Below are 21,119 nucleotides of genomic sequence, written 5' to 3'. Positions count from 1 at the left end.
TTCTTCAGTGATTTATATAATTGTATTGTCATCCGCACAATTTTCTGGTCTGTGTAGGATGCTTTTGTGGTGCATGTGGACCGCGCTGGCGTCCTCCTTTGTACGCATAATTGCTCGGGATGGTCGTTTGCTGCGGTCCACATGCGGTGGGACTGCTCCCCTAATGAGAAACACGCTACAGTGTTTGGGGTTTGAGCAGCTCCCCCATACTTGCCACGGTATTTTTGTGGTTCACATGCGGTGGGACTGCTCGCCCAAAGAGAAACACGCTACAGTGTTTTGGAGCTTGGGCAGTTCCCCCATATTGGCCACTATATGTCTGTGATTTTGTTTTATAAGTATTGAATGTGCCTTCATCTGGCAATTGAACATTCTTTTGCACCTGGAAACCTCCATCACATGGTCTGATATGGGTGTGGCTTACAGTCTTGCTTTGTTCACATAGCATTAGTTGTCCTGCTATGCGGTTGTGTGAAAGCTTGGCTGTGAGCTGGATTTCATCACCTTCAGACCGTGTTCACACCATAGTTAGCGCAGTGGTAGGACCCCTTGCCATGCTGAGGACCGTGAGGTGGTGCATGATGGGCTCCGATATCTTCCTGACTGGAATATATTGGCTAAAGTCTCAGCTTTTAATATCTGCTTGTATGACCAGCTAGTATAGTCAGTGGCATATCCGTTTGGTGCACTTTCTTCAGTGATTTATATGGATTCATAGGGAAGCAGTTCATGAAGCTGATTTATTAAAAGCTGGAAATATGGACAAATGTAACGTTTAGCAATTAGTTTTAAGATCAATTTGTGAAGACTAGGCAAATCAGAGCATCCTATAAATGGCAGATATTTCGAGGAGTTCCGGTTATGCAGTGGTTAGTACCTACTAAAAGTGTTCGAAGGAAGGACAACCAGTGAACCTGTCAGGATTATGTGTACCCAAGACTCATTGATATGCATGGGGAGTGAAGGCTAGCCATCTGGTCCAGTCTCACAGAAGAGTTACTATAGCACACATCACAGAAAACATTACTGCTGGCTATGAAATACAAACCGGATTCAAAAAAAGTTGGGACACTATACAAATCGTGAATAAAAACTGAATGCAATGATGTGGAGGTGCCAACTTCTAATATTTTATTCAGAATAGAACATAAATCACGGAACAAAAGTTTAAACTGGGAAAATGTACCATTTTAAGGGAAAAATATGTTGAATCTGAATTTCATGGTGTCAACAAATCCCCAAAAAGTTGGGACAAGGCCATTTTCACCACTGTGTGGCATCTCCCCTTCTTCTTACAACACTCAACAGACGTCTGGGGACCGAGGAGACCAGTTTCTGAAGTTTAGAAATAGGAATGCTCTCCCATTCTTGTCTAATACAGGCCTCTAACTGTTCAATCGTCTTGGGCCTTCTTTGTTGCACCTTCCTCTTTATGATGCGCCAAATGTTCTCTATAGGTGAAAGATCTGGACTGCAGACTGGCCATTTCAGTACCCGGATCCTTCTCCTACGCAGCCATGATGTTGTGATTGATGCAGAATGTGGTGTGGCATTATCTTGTTGAAAAATGCAGGGTCTTCCCTGAAAGAGATGACGTCTGGATGGGAGCATATGTTGTTCTAGAACCTGAATATATTTTTCTGCATTAATGGTGCCTTTCCAGACATGCAAGCTGCCCATGCCACACGCACTCATGCAACTCCATACCATCAGAGATGCAGGCTTCTGAACTGAGCGTTGATAACAACTTGGGTTGTCCTTGTCCTCTTTGGTCCGGATGACATGGCGTCCCAGATTTCCAAAAAGAACTTCGAATCGTGACTCGTCTGACCACAGAACAGTCTTCCATTTTGCCACACTCCATTTTAAATGATCCCTGGCCCAGTGAAAACGCCTGAGCTTGTGGATCTTGCTTAGAAATGGCTTCTTCTTTGCACTGTAGAGTTTCAGCTGGCAACGGCGGATGGCACGGTGGATTGTGTTCACTGACAATGGTTTCTGGAAGTATTCCTGAGCCCATTCTGTGATTTCCTTTACAGTAGCATTCCTGTTTGTGGTGCAGTGTCGTTTAAGGGCCCGGAGATCACGGGCATCCAGTATGGTTTTACGGCCTTGACCCTTACGCACAGAGATTGTTCCAGATTCTCTGAATCTTCGGATGATGTTATGCACAGTTGATGATGATAGATGCAAAGTCTTTGCAATTTTTCGCTGGGTAACACCTTTCTGATATTGCTCCACTATCTTTCTATGCAACATTGTGGGAATTGGTGATCCTCTACCTATCTTGGCTTCTGAGAGACACGGCCACTCTGAGAAGCTCTTTTTATACCCAATCATGTTGCCAATTGACCTAATTAGTGTTAATTGGTCTTCCAGCTCTTCGTTATGCTCAAATTTACTTTTTCCAGCCTCTTATTACGACTTGTCCCAAATTTTTGGGGATTTGTTGACACCGTGAAAATTTGAATCAACGTATTTTCCCTTTAAAATGATATATTTACTCGGACTAAAGGTTTGATCTGTCATCTACGTTCTATTACAAATAAAATATTGACATTTGCCATCTCCACATCATTGTTCATCATTCAGTTTTTATTCACAATTTGTTTAGTGTCCCAACTTTTTTGGAATCCGGTTTGTAGTAATATTTGAGGTACTTTTTGCCACATTCTTACATTATGCCACATGTTTCATAAATTGCAACCTATAAAAGGAGCGACAATGGTGTCTCATCACATGGTACCCATGATATCCAGGATAACAGGTGTCTTTTATATGTTTTGGCAATACAGTCTGATTAAAGATGTAATTTCCCAGGAATGCTAGCTCCAGCAATGTAAACTACTATTAGGGCTCCTTCACACTTGCGGCAGGACGGATCCGGCAGGCTGGTCTCCCTGTCGGATCCGTCCTTCCGCTGTTTAGCCGAGCCGCCGGATCCGTCCTGCCGCAAGTGTGAAGAAACCCTTACAAATGCTTACTGCAATTCTGGAAAAATATTATATTTGATGGAAATCATATTTACTATGTCCTATTACCATGGTTTTGACTATCTATATATATACATATTTATATATATATGACTTTGATCAGTACTTTATTTTCTTTGTTATGGGCCGTGTCTGAGGAAGGCCTGGGTGCCGAAACATCCCTTGAATTACTGCCGTGTGTTAAATAAAATTCTCTACTATCAAGATTGAAATCCTCATGCTGTAGTTGTATTTATTATTACTAGGGTTGGGGGCGAATATTCAAATCGCTAATTTTAATCGCGAATATTGCCACTTCGAGAATTTGCGAAGATTTAGAATAGTGCTATATATTCGTATTCAAGAATATTCTAGATTTTTTTTTTTTTCATCTGAACCCGTGATCCCTCCCTGCTTCTTGCTTGTGGGCCAATGAGAAGGCTGCAATTTTTTTGTCTGAGCTTAGCAACATCCCTAGCAACCAATAAGAAAGTTGCCCGCCCCTTACTATATAAGAACCTCTCCAGCAGCCACTTTCTGCAGCTCTGAGAGAGACAGCAGTGACATTGCTGTGCTCTGTGCTTTGCTGTATCATTGCATTAGTTAGTTAGCTTATATATATAATACAGATAGTTAGTGGGAGATAATCAGTGTAGGTTATATCCTGATATAGTGTAGCTGACAGGTTCTGCTGTCCATACATACATGCTACAGACATAGGGGGAGATTAATCAAAAAAGGTGTGAAGGAAATCGGTCTTTGTTGCCCATAGCAACTAATCAGATTTCGCCTTTCATTTTCCAGAGCTCCTTTTGAAAATGGAAGGTGGGATGTGATTTGTTTCTATGGGCAACTAAGCCAGTTTTCCTTCACACCAGTTTTGATAAATCTCACCAATAGTGCTGTGATGTCACAAGTTCACAACAATACTTAGTGCACCAATCAGTAATATGCAGCCAGACCTGCTAAAATGTGACGTTGCACGTATTGTGAAAAAATATGCGCAACATTAATTGCCGATTTGCGCAATCGCGAATATTGGAGCACTCTATCTGCATATAAAGCTATTGTAATGTTCTGCCGTGCCAACCATTTTCTCCAGTCTCAGGAAACTTCTAGCAGCTTGAAAAATGTAGCAAAAGTGACCCACACCTGTATTGCACGCGCATTACATTGCCGATTTTCGCAATCAAGAAAATAATCGCAAATTCTCGAATTTATGACGATTATTCGCCCAAATATTCATGAAATATCGTAAATTCGAATATTGCCCCTGCCGCTCATCACTAATCATTACTAACGGGGTTGGAACTCTACTTACAGCAAGTTCTACAGTGTGCCACAAAGAGTTAGTACAACCATGACTAAAGGAAGGTGAGTTCATATGCAGGAATACCTAGAGTCCTCTCAAGCCCTATAGGACTCTGATACTAAGGGCAGGGACGAGACTACCTATTGCTCCAAAAGGAAGGACGAACAGGAGTCTCCTTCAGGCCTAATACAAACAATAGGGAAATGCAACACACAGAACCCAAACAAAATACAAAAGGGAAAGAAAATACTTAACTTCAAAGGAGCAATGGAAGCACGAGGAACTCAGCCGAGAGTCAACCACAATCTATCCAAAGGTCCAAACAGAAGCTATAAACCGCGCAGCATTGTGGGAGAAGCAACTATAAATAAGGAAGGTTAAATAACCACATAGGCAACACCTTGAGGCAAGGGGTGCGGCCATTACCAGAAACAACACAGACACCTATTGATCCATAAGGAAAACCTGTCAGATCAAACCACGTGTTGCCAGTCTCACAGATCTCCTGCCACTCACTGTTGCCGGGACGTCCATGACAGTAAGCATCAGCATTGGACCGTAGAACAGTGGAATAAGGTGGTCTGAGGAATCTTATGAGTGTAAGTTTTATACCTGAGGAAGATATGGCACCAGGATGCACTATGGGAAGAAGGCAGTGAGATGCTCTGGGCAGTGTTCTGCTGGGAAACCTTGGGTCCTGGGGTAGGTAATCTAAAAGGTAAAATAATGTTCACCTATAATCACCAGAACATATCTGCACATAACCTGAAATAATGTGAAAAATACATCTTTTTTCTACTCATTACAACATCCCTATGCAGTCATGTTCAAGGAAAATATTTGGATTAAAAATGTTTTCATGGGCTGTGTCTGTTCAGGGCTTTTTAAGAACCCAATAGTTTCTTCAGCCTTGTGGAATAAAGCATGGTTAATCCTTGCACGCTGCTTCCAATGCTGATGCCACTGCCGCTTCTGCACTCACATGGGCTGCAAGCTCTTCCACTCGGGTCCCAACTGGAAGTGTTCCCTTGTCATCCTGTTCAGCTGCATTTACTCTTAGGCAGCTGAACAGAATGGCAAGGAAGCATTTTCGGGCAGGACCTGGCCAGTAGAGCCCGCAGCTCATAAGAGTGCAGCGGAGGCAGGATAAGTACTAACCCAGGAGTCTTTCCTCCATGGCCTGAAGAAAGCATTGGGTTCTTGAAGAACCGCTTTAAACTCCATTCAATGAGCTGTAATTCCAGACAGGGGGACCATGGACAGGTGCGGCGCTCTTTCCGGAGAATGATCTAACCTTTTTCTAGTAACCAAGTAGTAGAGAAAACAAGCAAGGAATGTTTGATCAAATTAATTATATCTAATTTTATGAAATTAAGGTGCTTAAGAACTATATTGGCATTGTGTGAAAATTAAATAAAGATATCACCAATTGTATCAAATATGCCTCTACTTGTCCCTACCCCCTTGGCTACTACATTTGGGATGTATGGTACACGGCTCCTAGGAGATATGTACCAATAGATTATTGAGAACTGCTGTCATCTATTCTTGGAAGGTTTTCTAGTCTGAAATGAGGCCTTTAACTCCTTTAACTTGGCATTTAAAGGTTTTTTTTTATCAACATCCTAAATCACTGGTGACGGTAGCTTTAATTTTGTATTGTATTTCTGCCCCTAGCAGCACCCAGATGGTTTATAGCCCCTCCCACCCAGCTACTTACATGGACACCCACCTATCACTGCCTCTAACAGCACCAGCTGGTTTACCTTTATTGCTCCTATCTTCCATTCTGGGCTGTGTTCACATGACCATGTCCATGCAGTACTTTCTTATTTCCTGTGATGTTATGTCCATGGACGTGTCAAAGTAGCAATGGAGGCAGTGATAGGACAGTGTCTATGTAAGTAGCTGGGTGGGAGGAGCTATAAATCAGCTGGTGCTGTTAGGGGCAGTGATAGGGCAGTGTCTATGTAAGTAGCTGGGTGGGAGGAGCTATTAACTAGCTGGTGCTGTTAGGGGCAGTGATAGGGCAGTGTCTATGTAAGTAGCTGGGTGGGAGGAGCTATAAACTAGCTGGTGTTATTAGGGGCAGTGTCTATGTAACTAGCTGGGTGGGAGGAGCTATAAACTAGCTAGTGCTGTTAGGGGCAGTGATAAAGGAGTGTCTATGTAAGTAGCTGGGTGGGAGGAGCTATAAACCAGCTGGTGCTGTTAGAAGGAGTGATAGGGGAATGTCTATGTAAGTAGCTGGGTGGGAGGAGCTATAAACCAGCTGGTGCTGTTAGAGGCAGTGATAGGGCAGTGTCTATGTAACTAGCTGGGTGGGAGGAGCTATAAACTAGCTAGTGCTGTTAGGGGCAGTGATAAGGGAGTGTCTATGTAAGTAGCTGGGTGGGAGGAGCTATAAACCATCTGGTGCTGTTAGGGGTAGTGATAGGGCAGTGTCTATGTAAGTAGCTGGGTAGGAGGAGCTATAAACTAACTGGTGCTGTTAGGGGTAGTGATAGGGCAGTGTCTATGTAAGTAGCTGGGTAGGAGGAGCTATAAACTAACTGGTGCTGTTAGGAGGAGTGATAGGGCAGTGTCTATGTAACTAGCTGGGTGGGAGGAGCTATAAACCAGCTGGTGCTGTTAGAGGCAGTGATAGGGCAGTGTCTATGTAACTAGCTGGGTGGGAGGAGCTATAAACTAGCTAGTGCTGTTAGGGGCAGTGATAAGGGAGTGTCTATGTAAGTAGCTGGGTGGGAGGAGCTATAAACCATCTGGTGCTGTTAGGGGTAGTGATAGGGCAGTGTCTATGTAAGTAGCTGGGTGGGAGGAGCTATAAGCCATCTGGTGCTGTTAGGGGTAGTGATAGGGCAGTGTCTATGTAAGTAGCTGGGTGGGAGGAGCTATAAACCAGCTGGTGCTGTTAGGGGCAGTGATAGGGCAGTGTCTATGTAAGTAGCTGGGTGGGAGGAGCTATAAACTATCTGGTGCTGTTAGGAGGAGTGATAGGGGAATGTCTATGTAAGTAGCTGGGTGGGAGGAGCTATAAACCAGCTGGTGCGGTTAGGGGCAGTGATAGGGCAGTGTCTATGTAAGTAGCTGGGTGGGAGGAGCTATAAACTAACTGGTGCTGTTAGGGGAGTGATAGGGCAGTGTCTATGTAAGTAGCTGGGTGGGAGGAGCTATAAACTATCTGGTGTTGTTAGGGGCAGTGATAGGGCAGTGTCTATGTAAGTAGCTGGGTGGGAGGAGCTATAAACTAGCTACTGTTGTTAGGGGGAGTGATAGGGCAGTATCTATGTAAGTAGCTGGGTGGGAGGAGCTATAAACTAGCTGGTGCTGTTAGAAGCAGTGATAGGGCAGTGTCTATGTAACTAGCTGGGTGTGAAGAGCAATAAACCAGCTGGTGTTGTTAGGGGCAGTGATAGGGCAGTGTGTATGTAAGTAGCTGGGTGGGAGGAGCTATAAACTATCTGGTGTTGTTAGGGTCAGTAATAGGGCAGTGTGTGTAAGTAGCTGGGTGGGAGGAGCTATAAACTAGCTGGTGCTGTTAGGGGCAGTGATAGGGCAGTGTCTATGTAAGTAGCTGGGTGGGAGGAGCTATAAACTAGCTACTGTTGTTAGGGGGAGTGATAGGGCAGTATCTATGTAAGTAGCTGGGTGGGAGGAGCTATAAACTAGCTGGTGCTGTTAGAAGCAGTGATAGGGCAGTGTCTATGTAACTAGCTGGGTGTGAAGAGCAATAAACCAGCTGGTGTTGTTAGGGGCAGTGATAGGGCAGTGTGTATGTAAGTAGCTGGGTGGGAGGAGCTATAAACTATCTGGTGTTGTTAGGGTCAGTAATAGGGCAGTGTGTGTGTAAGTAGCTGGGTGGGAGGAGCTATAAACTAGCTGGTGCTGTTAGGGGCAGTGATAGGGCAGTGTCTATGTAAGTAGCTGGGTGTGAAGAGCAATAAACTAGCTGGTGTTGTTAGGGGCAGTGATAAGGGAGTGTCTATGTAAGTAGGTGGGTGGGAGGAGTTATAAACTAGCTGGTGCTGTTAGGGGCAGTGATAGGGCAGTGTCTATCTAAGTAGCTGGGAGGGAGGAGCTATAAACTAGCTGGTGCTGTTAGGGGCAGTGATAGGGGAGTGTCTATGTAAGTAGCTGGGTGGGAGGAGCTATAAACTAGCTGGTGCTGTTAGGGGCAGTGATAGGGCAGTGTCTATGTAAGTAGCTGGGTGGGAGGAGCTATAAACCAGCTGGTGCTGTTAGGGGCAGTGATAGGGCAGTGTCTATGTAAGTAGCTGGGTGTGAAGAGCAATAAACTAGCTGGTGTTGTTAGGGGCAGTGTCTATGTAAGTAGGTGGGTGGGAGGAGTTATAAACTAGCTGGTGCTGTTGGGGGCAGTGATAGGGCAGTGTCTATCTAAGTAGCTGGGAGGGAGGAGCTATAAACTAGCTGGTGCTGTTAGGGGCAGTGATAGGGGAGTGTCTATGTAAGTAGCTGGGTGGGAGGAGCTATAAACCAGCTGGGCTTTGTTATGTACTGGAGCGGTGGTAAAAAAAGGAGAAGTGCATCATGGGTTTGGTTGGATACAGCAACAGGAAGTGCTACATACAGGATGAAAAAGAACCAGAGTGATTTGTTTACATGGTGAAAATGGGTCAGAAGAGCCCAACTACTTGAGCCTACTTGTATCTGTATTACCATAGTAATCCCCAAAAAACCCTTAAAGAGGCAATACAGTTGTACGGGGATGTCCCAACTCATCCCTGACAGCAGATGTCGGAGGAAAGAAGGTTCAGGCATATTGGATTTCAACATGTACAGTCTTTTTATTTCATGGGAGATAATCTGCTGCCAGAGGTGTCTGGCAACAGCTTAGGCTACTTTCACACTCGCGTTTTGGGCCGTTCCGTCATGGATCTTCAAAAAAACGGATCTGTTACAATGCTACAACCGCATGCATCTGTCACAAACTGATCTGTTTGTATTATCTGTAACATAGCCAAGACGGATCCGTCATGAACACCATTAAAAATCAATAAGAGATGAATCTGTTTTTTAATGTGCCAGAGAAAACGGATCCGTCCCCGATTGGCTCAGTTTCATCAAGCGGACAGAAAGACGCTGCAGGCAGCGGAGACTGATCGGAGGCAAATTGATGCATTCTGAGCGGATCTTTATCCATTCAGAATGCATTAGGGCAAAACTGATCCGTTTTGGACAGTTTGTGAGAGCCTATGGCGGATCTCACAAACGGAAAACCAAAACGCGAGTGTGAAAGTATCCTTATTCCTTGTCTCTATGGACCCAGCCAAGCTAGCATGCATATATATATGGATAATTCAGGACAAATAGCCATCAGCACAGTAAATGTGTATGGCCAGCTTCAGGCAGGCCGGGAGCAGTGAAGGAGATAAGAATGTAGCTCTCCACAACAAATCGCATTTATAAACCAATCAGGACCAGTGGCGCACCTACAGGGGGGGGTCCAGCGGGTCTGGACCCCCCCTAGGCTATATGTCCATTTTAATTTTTTATTTTTTTTGACTATGATATAAATATACGTTATATAAAGTTCCCATTTTGCTGCTTAGCCTGATTTCCATCCTGGCAGGCGGCAGCATTATACTCATTTCCCCTCCTCCCCCAGGCTCATCTCAGCTCAGCCTGGCACCGCCTACCGGCTTTCTCCTGCTGCTTGCTGGCTCCTCCCCGCATCCTTCCCGCCTCCTCCTTCCCGCCTTCTCCTTCCATCTTCCAGTCAGTGCAGGCAGGCTGAGGCACCGCGGCCGCCCTAACGATTTCTCGCCGTCGCCGTCACCGTTCCGCCGCAAGATTCAATTAATATTCATTAAGAGCGACTCAGGGAGGTGGTGGATCATTCATGGGGGCCATGGCTAGAGCCTAGACTTCAGACCCCACTCCAGTATCTGCTCTCTGCACCTTAGTTTATGAGGAGTATAGTGCTACTGCTGTCTGACACGTGACACCTGCTCCTGCAGAGCAGATACTGGAGTTTGGAGGTGTCTATAGGGGTGCAGGGCAGATACTATCATGTGTCACATGTTAACATGATTCACATCATATAATGTAAGGATGCAGGAGGAGCAGATACTGTCTGGGGGTGTCTATAGGATAGGGGACGGTGAAGAGGTGCAGAGAAGATATCATACTGGAGTCTGGAGGTGTCTATAGGGGTGCAGAGAAGATACTGGAGGTGTCACATCATTATATAATGTAAGGGTGCAGGAGCAGATACTGGTGTCTATAGGGGTGCAGGAGCAGATACTGGGGTTTGGAGGTGTCCTTAGGTGTGCAAAGCAGATAATGGCGTCTGGAGGTATCATATACTGTAGGGGTGCAGAGCCTCTGCACCCCTACAGTATATGATGTGACTGACACCTCCAGACCCCAGTATCTGCTCTGCATCCCTATAGGATATGATGTGACACCTCCATCTGCTCTGTACCCCTATAGTATATGATGTGACGACTCCAGTATCTGCTCTGCACCCCTATAGTATATGATGTGACGACTCCAGTATCTGCTCTGCACCCCTATAGTATATGATGTGACGACTGCAGTATCTGCTCTGCACCCCTATAGGATATGATGTGATACCTCCAGACCCCAGTATCTGCTCTGCACCCCTATAGTATATGATGTGACTCCTCCTGACTCCGGTATCTGCTCTGCACCCCTATAGTATATGATGTGACATCTCCAGACCCCCGTATCTGCTCTGCACCCATATAGTAGCCTGGATGCGGCACCATCTTCTTGCACCGACTAGTCAAGTAAATCTACTCTCTGTCCTCTGATGTATTACATAAAGGAGATGCCCTGGTAAGTAAAAGAAGCAGATGACTGAGTGACTGACTACATGACCTTCCAGGTTACCTCACTTTGTATTGTTAAAGCTCTAAAGGGGTCCCCCCCAAGAAAAAATTATTACAGCAATAATAATACACAAAGAGGAGATGCCCAGTCAAGAACAGAAGCAGAGTATTAAGTTACTGACTAAATGGCCTATGCCATGCTTACCTCACTTTGTATTGATAAAGCCCTAAAGGGGATCACCCACCACAAAGGGGGGAAAAAAATCACTACAACAACACTATACAGAGTCTGTGTGTGTGTATATAGTGTTGTTGTAAAGTGTTTTTTTTCCTTTGGGGTGGGTGACCCCCTTTAGGGCTTCATCAATACAAAGTTTTTTTTTCTTGGGGGGAGAACCTCTTTAAGGGCTCTATCAATACAAAGTGAGGTAAGCTGGGTACAGGCCATGTGAGTTTTGTGACCAGACCACCTACCATCTCATGTCCATGGGGATCGCTTGTAATCATATATCATAAAAATCCTCTGGGGGACATTCACATTGTAACTGTGGCATCTATAGGGCAAAGTAGCCCTCTATGGTGACAAAGGGGTTATACAACCCCTATAAACCCCCCCCCCCCCCCCAATGCCTAGGTCGTGTGATAGGACAGCCTTTTTATAGCTTGAGCTATATGTCTTTCCACAGATATTAAACTTCTTTTTGGGAAGATTCCCGCCGGAGCTGAATCACCTGCCATTCTGCCGGTGCCAACCAATCCTTGACGACCACTAAGGAAGCTCCATTCCTTCTACGTTTCAGGTATGCTTTGGCAGTCGTCTGACATGGGTTTCTTTTCCTCCTTTTTTAGTCGGTTCCTAGGACAGCCTTTTATAGCTTGAGCTATATGTCTTTCCACAGATATTAAACGTCTTTTTGGGAAGATTCCCACCGGAGCTGAATCACCTGCCATTCTGCCGGTGCCAACCAATCCTTGACGACCACTAAGGAAGCTCCATCCCTTCTATGTTTCAGGTATGCTTTGGCAGTCGTCTGACATGGGTTTCTTTTCCTCCTTTTCTAGTCGGGTGCTAGGACAGCCTTTTATAGCTTGAGCTATATGTCTTTCCACAGATATTAAACGTCTTTTTGGGAAGATTCCCGCCGGAGCTGAATCGCTTGCCATTCTGCCGGTGCCAACCAATCCTTGACGACCACTAAGGAAGCTCCATCCCTTCTACGTTTCAGGTATGCTTTGGCAGTTGTCTGACATGGGTTTCTAGTCGTGTGCTAGGACAGCCTTTTATAGCTTGAGCTATATGTCTTGACAGTGTCTAGCCATAAAATACGTAACATGTTGTTCTGTTAATCCTGCTGTAAGAACAATTTCTAATTTCAGCTGTATGGCCACGTGGGAGTGGCCTAGTAAATATGGGAGTGGCTTATAATAATGGGCGTGTCCATCTTTTTTTTTGCGGCAGCATTTTTCCCACCAGGACCCCCCCTAGACAAAATTCCTGGGTGCTCCCCTGATCAGGACCAATCCATTAGTCACTAAGAGCTTGTGCACACGGCCATAGTTTTAGTCCTCATTTTTTGTGGATCGGATGCGGACCCATTCCTCTCAATTGGGCTGCAAAACATGCAGACAACACACCTGTGTGCTGTCCACAGCTATAAGTCCATTGCGTGGCCCCACAAAAAAAAAAAATAGAACATGTCCTATTCGTGCCTGTGTTGCAGACAAGGATTGGACATTTCTGCAGGACTAGAAAAAAAATGCAACATGCACTTGGTCTGCAAAACATGAGCCCTAAGTCAAATGACTTGTCTAAATAGTATATGAGCAATTAAGACTTAAACGGTCTAGAGGTAGACGTTCCTACAATTAACATAAATCTAGTCTGATTGGAATGTTAAAATCAGAAAACAAAAATTCTTTACTAATTATTGGCTTAAAACAGGGGCCCAAAGTGTCTATTCAGGCAGTGACGGCTAAGGGTATGTAGTAGTAGCATATATTAACCCCTCAAAAGACTGCACATATGCTTTGAACAGGTGCAGCTGGTAATATGACGTTAATGTGTTAGGCAACTGAACATCCTACCACCCTAAGTAAAGCAGGGTTCATGGGCAACACAACAGGAGATAAGTTAACTGGCTTTCTCCCCTGACACAGTGTACCCACAGCCAGTGGCGGATCCAGAGCCTGGTCTCGGGAGGGGCACTTTCAGATTATTTTCTGTCCGCCGCCACAAAACAATGGTGCATATAGAACAGACTCCACAGTGTAGGCTATATGTGTATAACAAACATATTTCACATGAAAACTTACAGTTACTTGGCTTGGCCCTTGGGGATCTCGGACACCACTTGTTTTCTCCTAATGAGAAAGATTTCATAATAAGGATTTGGAGAAGGGGCAGAGGGATAGCAGAGCAAGGAGAGGCCGGTGCTGCTACTAGGGGGTCATACCATGGGGGAGTAATAAAGCCCACCATAATGCCCCCCCAGTAGTAATAATTCTCCTTATAATGTGACAGTGCAAAAAATACCCCCTTGTAATGCCCCCAGTTGAGCTAATGTCCCCATAGTGCCCCATAATGTGCCAGTATAAAATACCCCTATATAGTGCCCCTAGTAAATGACCCCATAGTGCTCCACACCCTTTTTCCTCCTAGTGCCCCCCATAATGTACCAGTATAAAATGCTCCAGTAGATGCCCTCAGTGTCCCCCATAATTTGCAAGCATAAAATACCCCTTCTTAGTGCCCCCCATAGATGACCCCATAGTACTCCTCTCCCCCCTTCTCCATAGTACCCACCATAATGTGTCCCAGCATAAAATTGTACTGTACAGCCTATATAAAATACCCCTTCTTTGTGGCCTCAGTAGATGCCCCTATAGTGCCCCCAATCATGTGCCAGTATTAACAGCCCCCCCTGTGCCAGTAATAATAGCCCCCTATGCCAGTAATAGCAGCCCCCCTGTGCCAGTAACAGCAGCCCCCAGTAATAACAGCCCCCCCTGTGCCAGTAATAACAGCCCCCAGTAATAACAGCCCTTCTGTGCCAGTAATAAGAGCCCCCAGTAATAAGAGCCCCCAGTAATAAGAGCCCCCAGTAATAACAGCCCCTAGTAATAACAGCCCCTCTGTGCCAGTAATAACAGCCCCCAGTAATAAGAGCCCCTCTGTGCCAGTAATAACAGCCCCCAGTAATAACAGCCCCTCTGTGCCACATACTTACCTCCATGTCAGTGATGCGTTGCAGGCCTCTTCTGGCCTGTGTCCCACGCTGTATGGCTCAGGCGGTGCGATGACGTCATCGCGCCGCCTGCGCCGGCCTCTGATAGGCTGCAGGCACTAGGCCGGCAGCCTATCAGAGGAAGGGAAAGGGACACGCCTCCCCCTCCCCTACCGCAGCACAGGCAGGCATCTGTATCGCTGTCCTGAGGACAGCGATACAGATGACTGGAGATGAGCGCTTCCACAATGGAAGCGCTCATCTCCCTGTGCCCAGCCGCCGCCTGCCGCCTGCCCCGTTGCCCCCCCTGGATCCGCCACTGCCCACAGCCACCCATGTACCACCGCATATGGCGACCAGTAGTTTTGCAGTAGTGAACAGGTCAGCAGTATACTGCAGCACTAGTTATTCCACAAAACTAATCCTCAGTATGAGCTAGCAGGCACAGAGCTCTAACTACTACCGCTCTCAACGCGTTTCGTCATGGGTATAGCCGCACAATTCCTCAGGAGCAAAAGGGGAGAAACAAGTGGCTAACATGCAGAAAGCTGTCCGCCTCTGATGGTGTACGGACAGCATGATATCTGGTGCTAGACTGGCCGCATGTGGTCGTCTGAATGCTGGAGTTAAAAGGCAGCCTATTAACTTTTTGCTTTTTAACTCCAGCATTTGGGCAACTACATACGCCCATTATAGCGCCGGATAACAAGCTGTCCATTCGCCATGAGAGGTGGACGGCTTTCTGCATGTTGGCCTCTTGTTTCTCCCCTGTAGGAAGGAAAGAGCTGCTATCTCATGCTGGGATGTTTTTACTGCTTCTGGATCCACACTCCAGGGTAAAAAAGTGACCCACAGATGGACCTATGGATTTATGCCTTTTTTCGATCTTAGGCTACATGCACACGACCATGCCGTTTTTTACGGTCCTCAAACCGCGGATCCGCAAAAAACTGCCTGTGTGCCTTCTGCAATTTACGGAACGGAACAGGCGGCCCATCGTAGACATGCCTATTCTTGTCCGCAAAACGGACAAGAATAGGACATGCTATATATTTTTTGCAGGGCCACGGAACTGTGCAACGGATGCGGACAGCACACGGAGTGCTGTCCGCGTCTTTTGCGGCCCCATTGAAGTGAATGAGTTCGCACCCGAGCCGCAAATGCGGACCCGAAAAACGGTTGTGTGCATGAGGCCTTACTTTGTACATTTTGTGAAGTAACTATGTTCCTGTCATTTCCTGACAATGGAGATCCTGGAGCAAACCTATTTTTGTGACTCTCAATGGCATTACGATTATTATTATTATATACTAACCCATGTTTTAGTTCGTAAAATCGGGGCATCTAGGCCCCATCCCAACCCCATTTTTAGCCCAAAACTGCCCAAATGTGCCAGGACTGTCTATGAAAATCAGGAAAGTCCTGAATCGGGACAGTTGACATCCATGTTTTAAGGTTATTATGGCAGCATTGTGGCTGGAGGGTGGGTCAGCTTGATGTCATTATATGATCCCATGGTTTATGTATAAAAAACATTTTTGCTTCATTAAAATTTGAAAATCCTGTAAACTAACGTGTAGTGCTTTCTGAAAGCAGTAAATAGCTGTTTATAGCATGCTCTGCCACATTGCCTGTTCACCTTTCTTATTATGTATTTTGTGACACCTGACGACCGCGCGGTGTTTGTTTTCTTGGTTTCAGGACAGCTGCTATCACATGATACACATAGTATAGCTGCAGAGCGTAGGAGAGTGATACGTGGGTGCCAGATAAGTGGCAGCGCTTATCTCATGGGAAACATAAGGTTCTTCTAAGGCAATTGCTGACATAAGCAGAAGGAAAAGGCATGCTATAAGACAATAACATGTCTAAAAAAAAATCTATCTATCTATCTATCTATCTATCTATCTATCTGTCTGTCTATCTCATCTTTTTTGTATCTATCTTACTTATAATAGAAAACATTTATTGCTTAAAGGTTCTTCCTGATCACACCATTAACTTTAGCGTATTCCTCAGCTCTGTCCTTAAATAACTGTGTAAGCGTCAGCAATTGTGGCAGGAACATCTTTACATTCTGCTACCTCGAGGGCTTGTAAGGTTACAGGCGATACTGCTGTGTACAGACTGTACTGTAATGTGTATGGTCAGCTCCAGGCTTCACTTAGAGCATGTTTACTGCATATAGTATACTATATCTATGCTTCCCATTTAGGACAGACATATAGGTTTAGTTTATGGGCAATAAATATATGAGGAGAATATGGTGTCAATGCTAGTCTACGGAGGTGTTTACACCTCTATATTTACATACACAGTCGAATGCCATGCATTCCACACAGACGCAATGTTTTCAGGAGATGTATATCTTTCTGTATTATACACCATATTATAGACTGAAATTCACATACATGTGCATCTTTCCTGTTTTTCCTAGCTTATATAATCTGCATTTTTTTTATTTATTTTTTTAGCTTTTTTTGTATGTATTTTATATTCATGTTGCCTCAAATTTACTCGTCCAAAACACTTGTGAGGTGTATGGCAATGTGATGTAATTCTTGAACAGTGTCTGGCATAAATTCCTTGTTATATTGGCAGGTGCTACATGTGCATGCTTACGCTGAATACTACATCCTGCTGGTACAAAGTCATATATTTTTGGCCAAAGCAAATATAAAATCTCAGCCAGCAGTTATAAAGAAGGAAAGAAAGCAGAGCACAAGGATTAGCATAAAATAACAATAAGTGATAATTCAGGAAGTTATGAATAGACAAGATACAGAGAATAGACAAGAAACATATTCAAGATACAGTTATATAATCAATATAGGCTTAAAGTGCAGACTCTCAGCTTTAATTTAAGGGTATTCACATCTTGATTGGAGGAAGGGTTTAATGATTACAGGTCCTTAATATGAAGCTGCCTCCTTTTCAAGGGACCAAAGGTAATTTGACAATTATCTCAAAAGCTATTTAATGGGTTGAGTGGGCTATTCCCTCATTAATCCATCATCAATTATGCAGGTAAAAGGTCTGGAGTTGATTTCAGGTGTGGTATTAGCATTTAGAAGCAGTTGCTGTGAACCTGCAACATGCCGTCAAAAGAGCTCTCAATGGAAGTGAAACAGACCGCACTGGAGCACTTGAGAACTCAAAAAGGCCTGGATAATCCACAGAAGAAACAGTGGTGGATGATCGCAGAATCCTTATCATTGTGAAGAAAAACACCTTCACCCAAGTGAAGAACACTCTCCAGGAAGTAGGTGTATCGCTGAGTCTACCATAAAGAGAAGACTTCATAAGAGAAAATACAGAAGGTTCACCACAAGGTGCAAGTCAATAATCAGCCTCAAAAATAGAAAGGCCAGATTAGACTTTGCCAAAAAAATCTAAAGAAGCCAGCTCAGTTCTGGAACAGCATTCTTTGGACAGATGAAAATAAGATCAAGCTGTACCAGAATGATGGGAAGAAGAAAGTATGGAGAAGGCTTGGAATGGCTCATGATGCAAAGCACACCACATCCTCTGTAAAACATGGTGGAGGCAGTGAGATGGCACTGGGCCACTAGTGTTTATTGACGATGTGACTGAAGACAGAAGCATCCGGGTGAATTCTGAAATGTACAGTGATATATGGGGCCATTTTAGACACCAATCTTAATAACCATGAACTGGCGCTTGATGTGCCTAAGTTATATTGAGGGTCCGGCGTCTACATAACTTAGGCACATCCACCTCCGGCCTAAAGCTACCCAAGCTCCCTTTCTGGAGTAGATTTAGATAATTTTGTACGCCTAAAACAGGAGTAGAAAATTATAAATAAGACAGGCTGGCCCGCCTGTTTTCATGCCATGTTCCCATTTTTAGAACTGGTGTATGTGGCGTGGATGAGGAAGAAGTCGCAGATTCGGCCGCAAAAATACGCCAAAAATTGGTGTATATCTATTCATGAATGACCCCCATACTTTCTGCTCAGATTCAACCAACATTCTAGAGATGATCAAATCAATTCTATCACTTTGGAATTCATCCTGAGTTTTCCAAAAAACTATTGGGGCATTTATCAAACTGGTGTAAAGTAGAACTGGCTTAGTTGCCCATAGCAACCATTCAGATCCCACCTTTCATTTTCCAAATGAACTGTCAAAAATGAAAGGTGGAATCTAACTGGTTGCTATGGGCAACTAAGCCAGTTCTACTTTACACCAGTTTGATAAATCCAATTGAATTTTAACTAGAGATGAGCAAATTACAAATTTGTTTGAGGTCTGCATTGTTAAACTTTTTGAATCAATTCTGGACTAATCAAATGCGCTCCAATTATCCTAAATTGGTATATAATACCTGCTAGTCTCCTAATACTCATACAATTTTTATTAGCAAGGCAAGGCTTTTTAGAAGAAATTTGTCTAAAAAGAGAGACCCACCCAATATTCAACTCAAAGTGAGGCATACAATCAAATTTTCCGTCCAAAGCAACTAGAATATCTCACCAAGGATTACACTTCTCTCAATGAGACATGCATGCTGTCCCTCCTTCCAGACAGACAAAAGAACCAGAATGTCTCAACAGAAAATAGTTTTGCTTAGTTGACTGGCCTTTGTTAGTACTCTTTGTGGTACTCTTTATCACTAGGCAGACCAAAAAAGATTCATGATGAGTATTGTATGCAAAGCAACACCACTCTCTGAGAAGAATGGATGCAAATTTGCATATATTAATTCTGCTGGAAATACACAGGATATCCCAAAATTTAGTTTTTTTCAGCCAAGCTAATTTGTACACCTTTAGGTTCCTGGGAAAGATATTCAAATTAGCGTTTCTTCAACAAACAAAAAAAGAACACTAATCTTACTTCATGCCACTCGAATTAAGCTATGTGAATTTGCATATATTCTTCCTAGAAATCAACAGTAGCGTTGCATATTTTTTGGTCCCCTAATGATAAATAGAACCCTAAAGAGTACCCCTGAAGTACCCCAGTCAGCCAAACAAGGGAGTTTTCTCTTGAATCAAATAAATATAAACCAGGACTGAGTAAAATACATGTTTGGAAGTAATTTAGAATTGTAAAAAAAATGCCTTACTTTCATGTTGAGATAAATTCAGTTCATATTTTCCCACTGTGAATATTAAAAAAGTAAAAATTAATAATCTTGAACTAGAAAGCGGAGGTCAAAGAGGAGTAGGAGGTTGAGGAGGCGGTAGACGTGGCGGTGTAGGTGGAAGCGGAGGTGGAGGAGGAAATAGCAAGCCAGTTTTTTTTTCCCCTTTATTTATTTATTTTTTATAAATTTGGGAAGGCCCCAAAACATTGGGAAATGGAAAAGAGAACGCAAAGAGAAAGTGCACTGCAGTATAACAATGGCTGGGTGCGGCCGTTATACTTGTCTATTCAGGCCTGGTTCATTTTAATAAACATGAGCTTGTCCATGTTGACTGTGGACAGGCGGTTATGCTTGTCTGTGATTCCCCCCTGCCGTGCTAAACACACTTTGGGACAATACACTGCAGGGCAGAGCAGCACCTCCAAGGCGTAAAGGGCAAGCTCAGGCCATGTGCCCAATTTGGAGACCCAGAAGTTGAATGGGGCAGACCCATCAGTCAGTACGTGTAGGCGTGTGCACACGTACTGTTCCACCATGTTCCTGAAATGCTGCCTCCTACTAAGACGTTCCATATCAGCTGGTGGTGCTGGTTGTTGTGGCGTGCTGACAAAGCTTTTCCACATTTCGGCCATGCTAACCCTGCCTTCTGAGATGCTGGTGGTGCCCCAGCTGCGTTGGCGACTTCTTCCTCCTCCTCTGCCTTCGCCTTGTGCTTCCACTGAGCCCCCGTTGTCAGGTGGGAACGCCAACACCAAATAAACAAAGGGACACACATATAAGATAGTCGCACATTTTTATTAAGTAATTGACATTACAAAAGACATAAAAGAATGATAATATTAGCAGCAGCAATGCAGACAAGCGCTACGACAAGTAGTACAGGGGGAACATAAATGTCGCAAAGGCAGGCAATATTAGAACAATCCCCACTTAAATATAAAGAATGCCTATTAAGTATATGAGACTACACTAATATGAGCAATTATGAGGGCCAGCTAGGAAGCACCTCCAACAAAAAGCCCATAGGCAGTATTAGAACCAACATTAGTAGTAATAACAGGCATGTAAAGACAGCAGCATATTATATTGAATGGGATCACAAGAGGATCAGACCCTGGATCGACAAAGAGCGCACCCCGACGTACAGGTGGGAATGCCATCAGCAGCGCGTCTACCAGCATGCACTTGTGCTTGTGCATCTTGCGATCATGCTCCAGTGACCGAAGTAAGGACGGTATATTGTCCTTGTAGCAGGGATCCAGCAGGGTGGCCACCCAGTAATCAGCACTGGTTACAATGTGGGAAACTCGGCGATCTTTGAGCAGGCACTGCAGCATGTAGTCTCTCATGTGTGCCAGGCTGCCCAGAGGAAACGACAAGCTGTCCTCTGCGGGAGGTGTATCGTCTGTGTCCTCTGTATCCCCCCAGCCACGCTCCAGTGATGGCCATGAGCTGCTTTGGGTGCCACCCTGCTGTGAACATGGTTCCTCTTTCTTATCATCCTCCTCACCCTCCAGAACTGTCTCCTGGCTGGACAGTTGTGTACCTGGCCTCTGTTGGTGCAGGAACCCACCCTCCAAGCCACTTGTAAATGACACTCCTGATAACCGTGGAAATGATCCCTCTTCCTCCTCCTCTTCCTCCTGTGCCACATCATCTTCCGTCATTGCTGAAGTGTTTTTTC

This window comes from Bufo gargarizans, chromosome 3 (assembly GCF_014858855.1).
Source record: "Bufo gargarizans isolate SCDJY-AF-19 chromosome 3, ASM1485885v1, whole genome shotgun sequence".
Lineage (NCBI taxonomy): Eukaryota > Metazoa > Chordata > Amphibia > Anura > Bufonidae > Bufo > Bufo gargarizans.
This window is presented reverse-complemented; position numbering follows the sequence as displayed.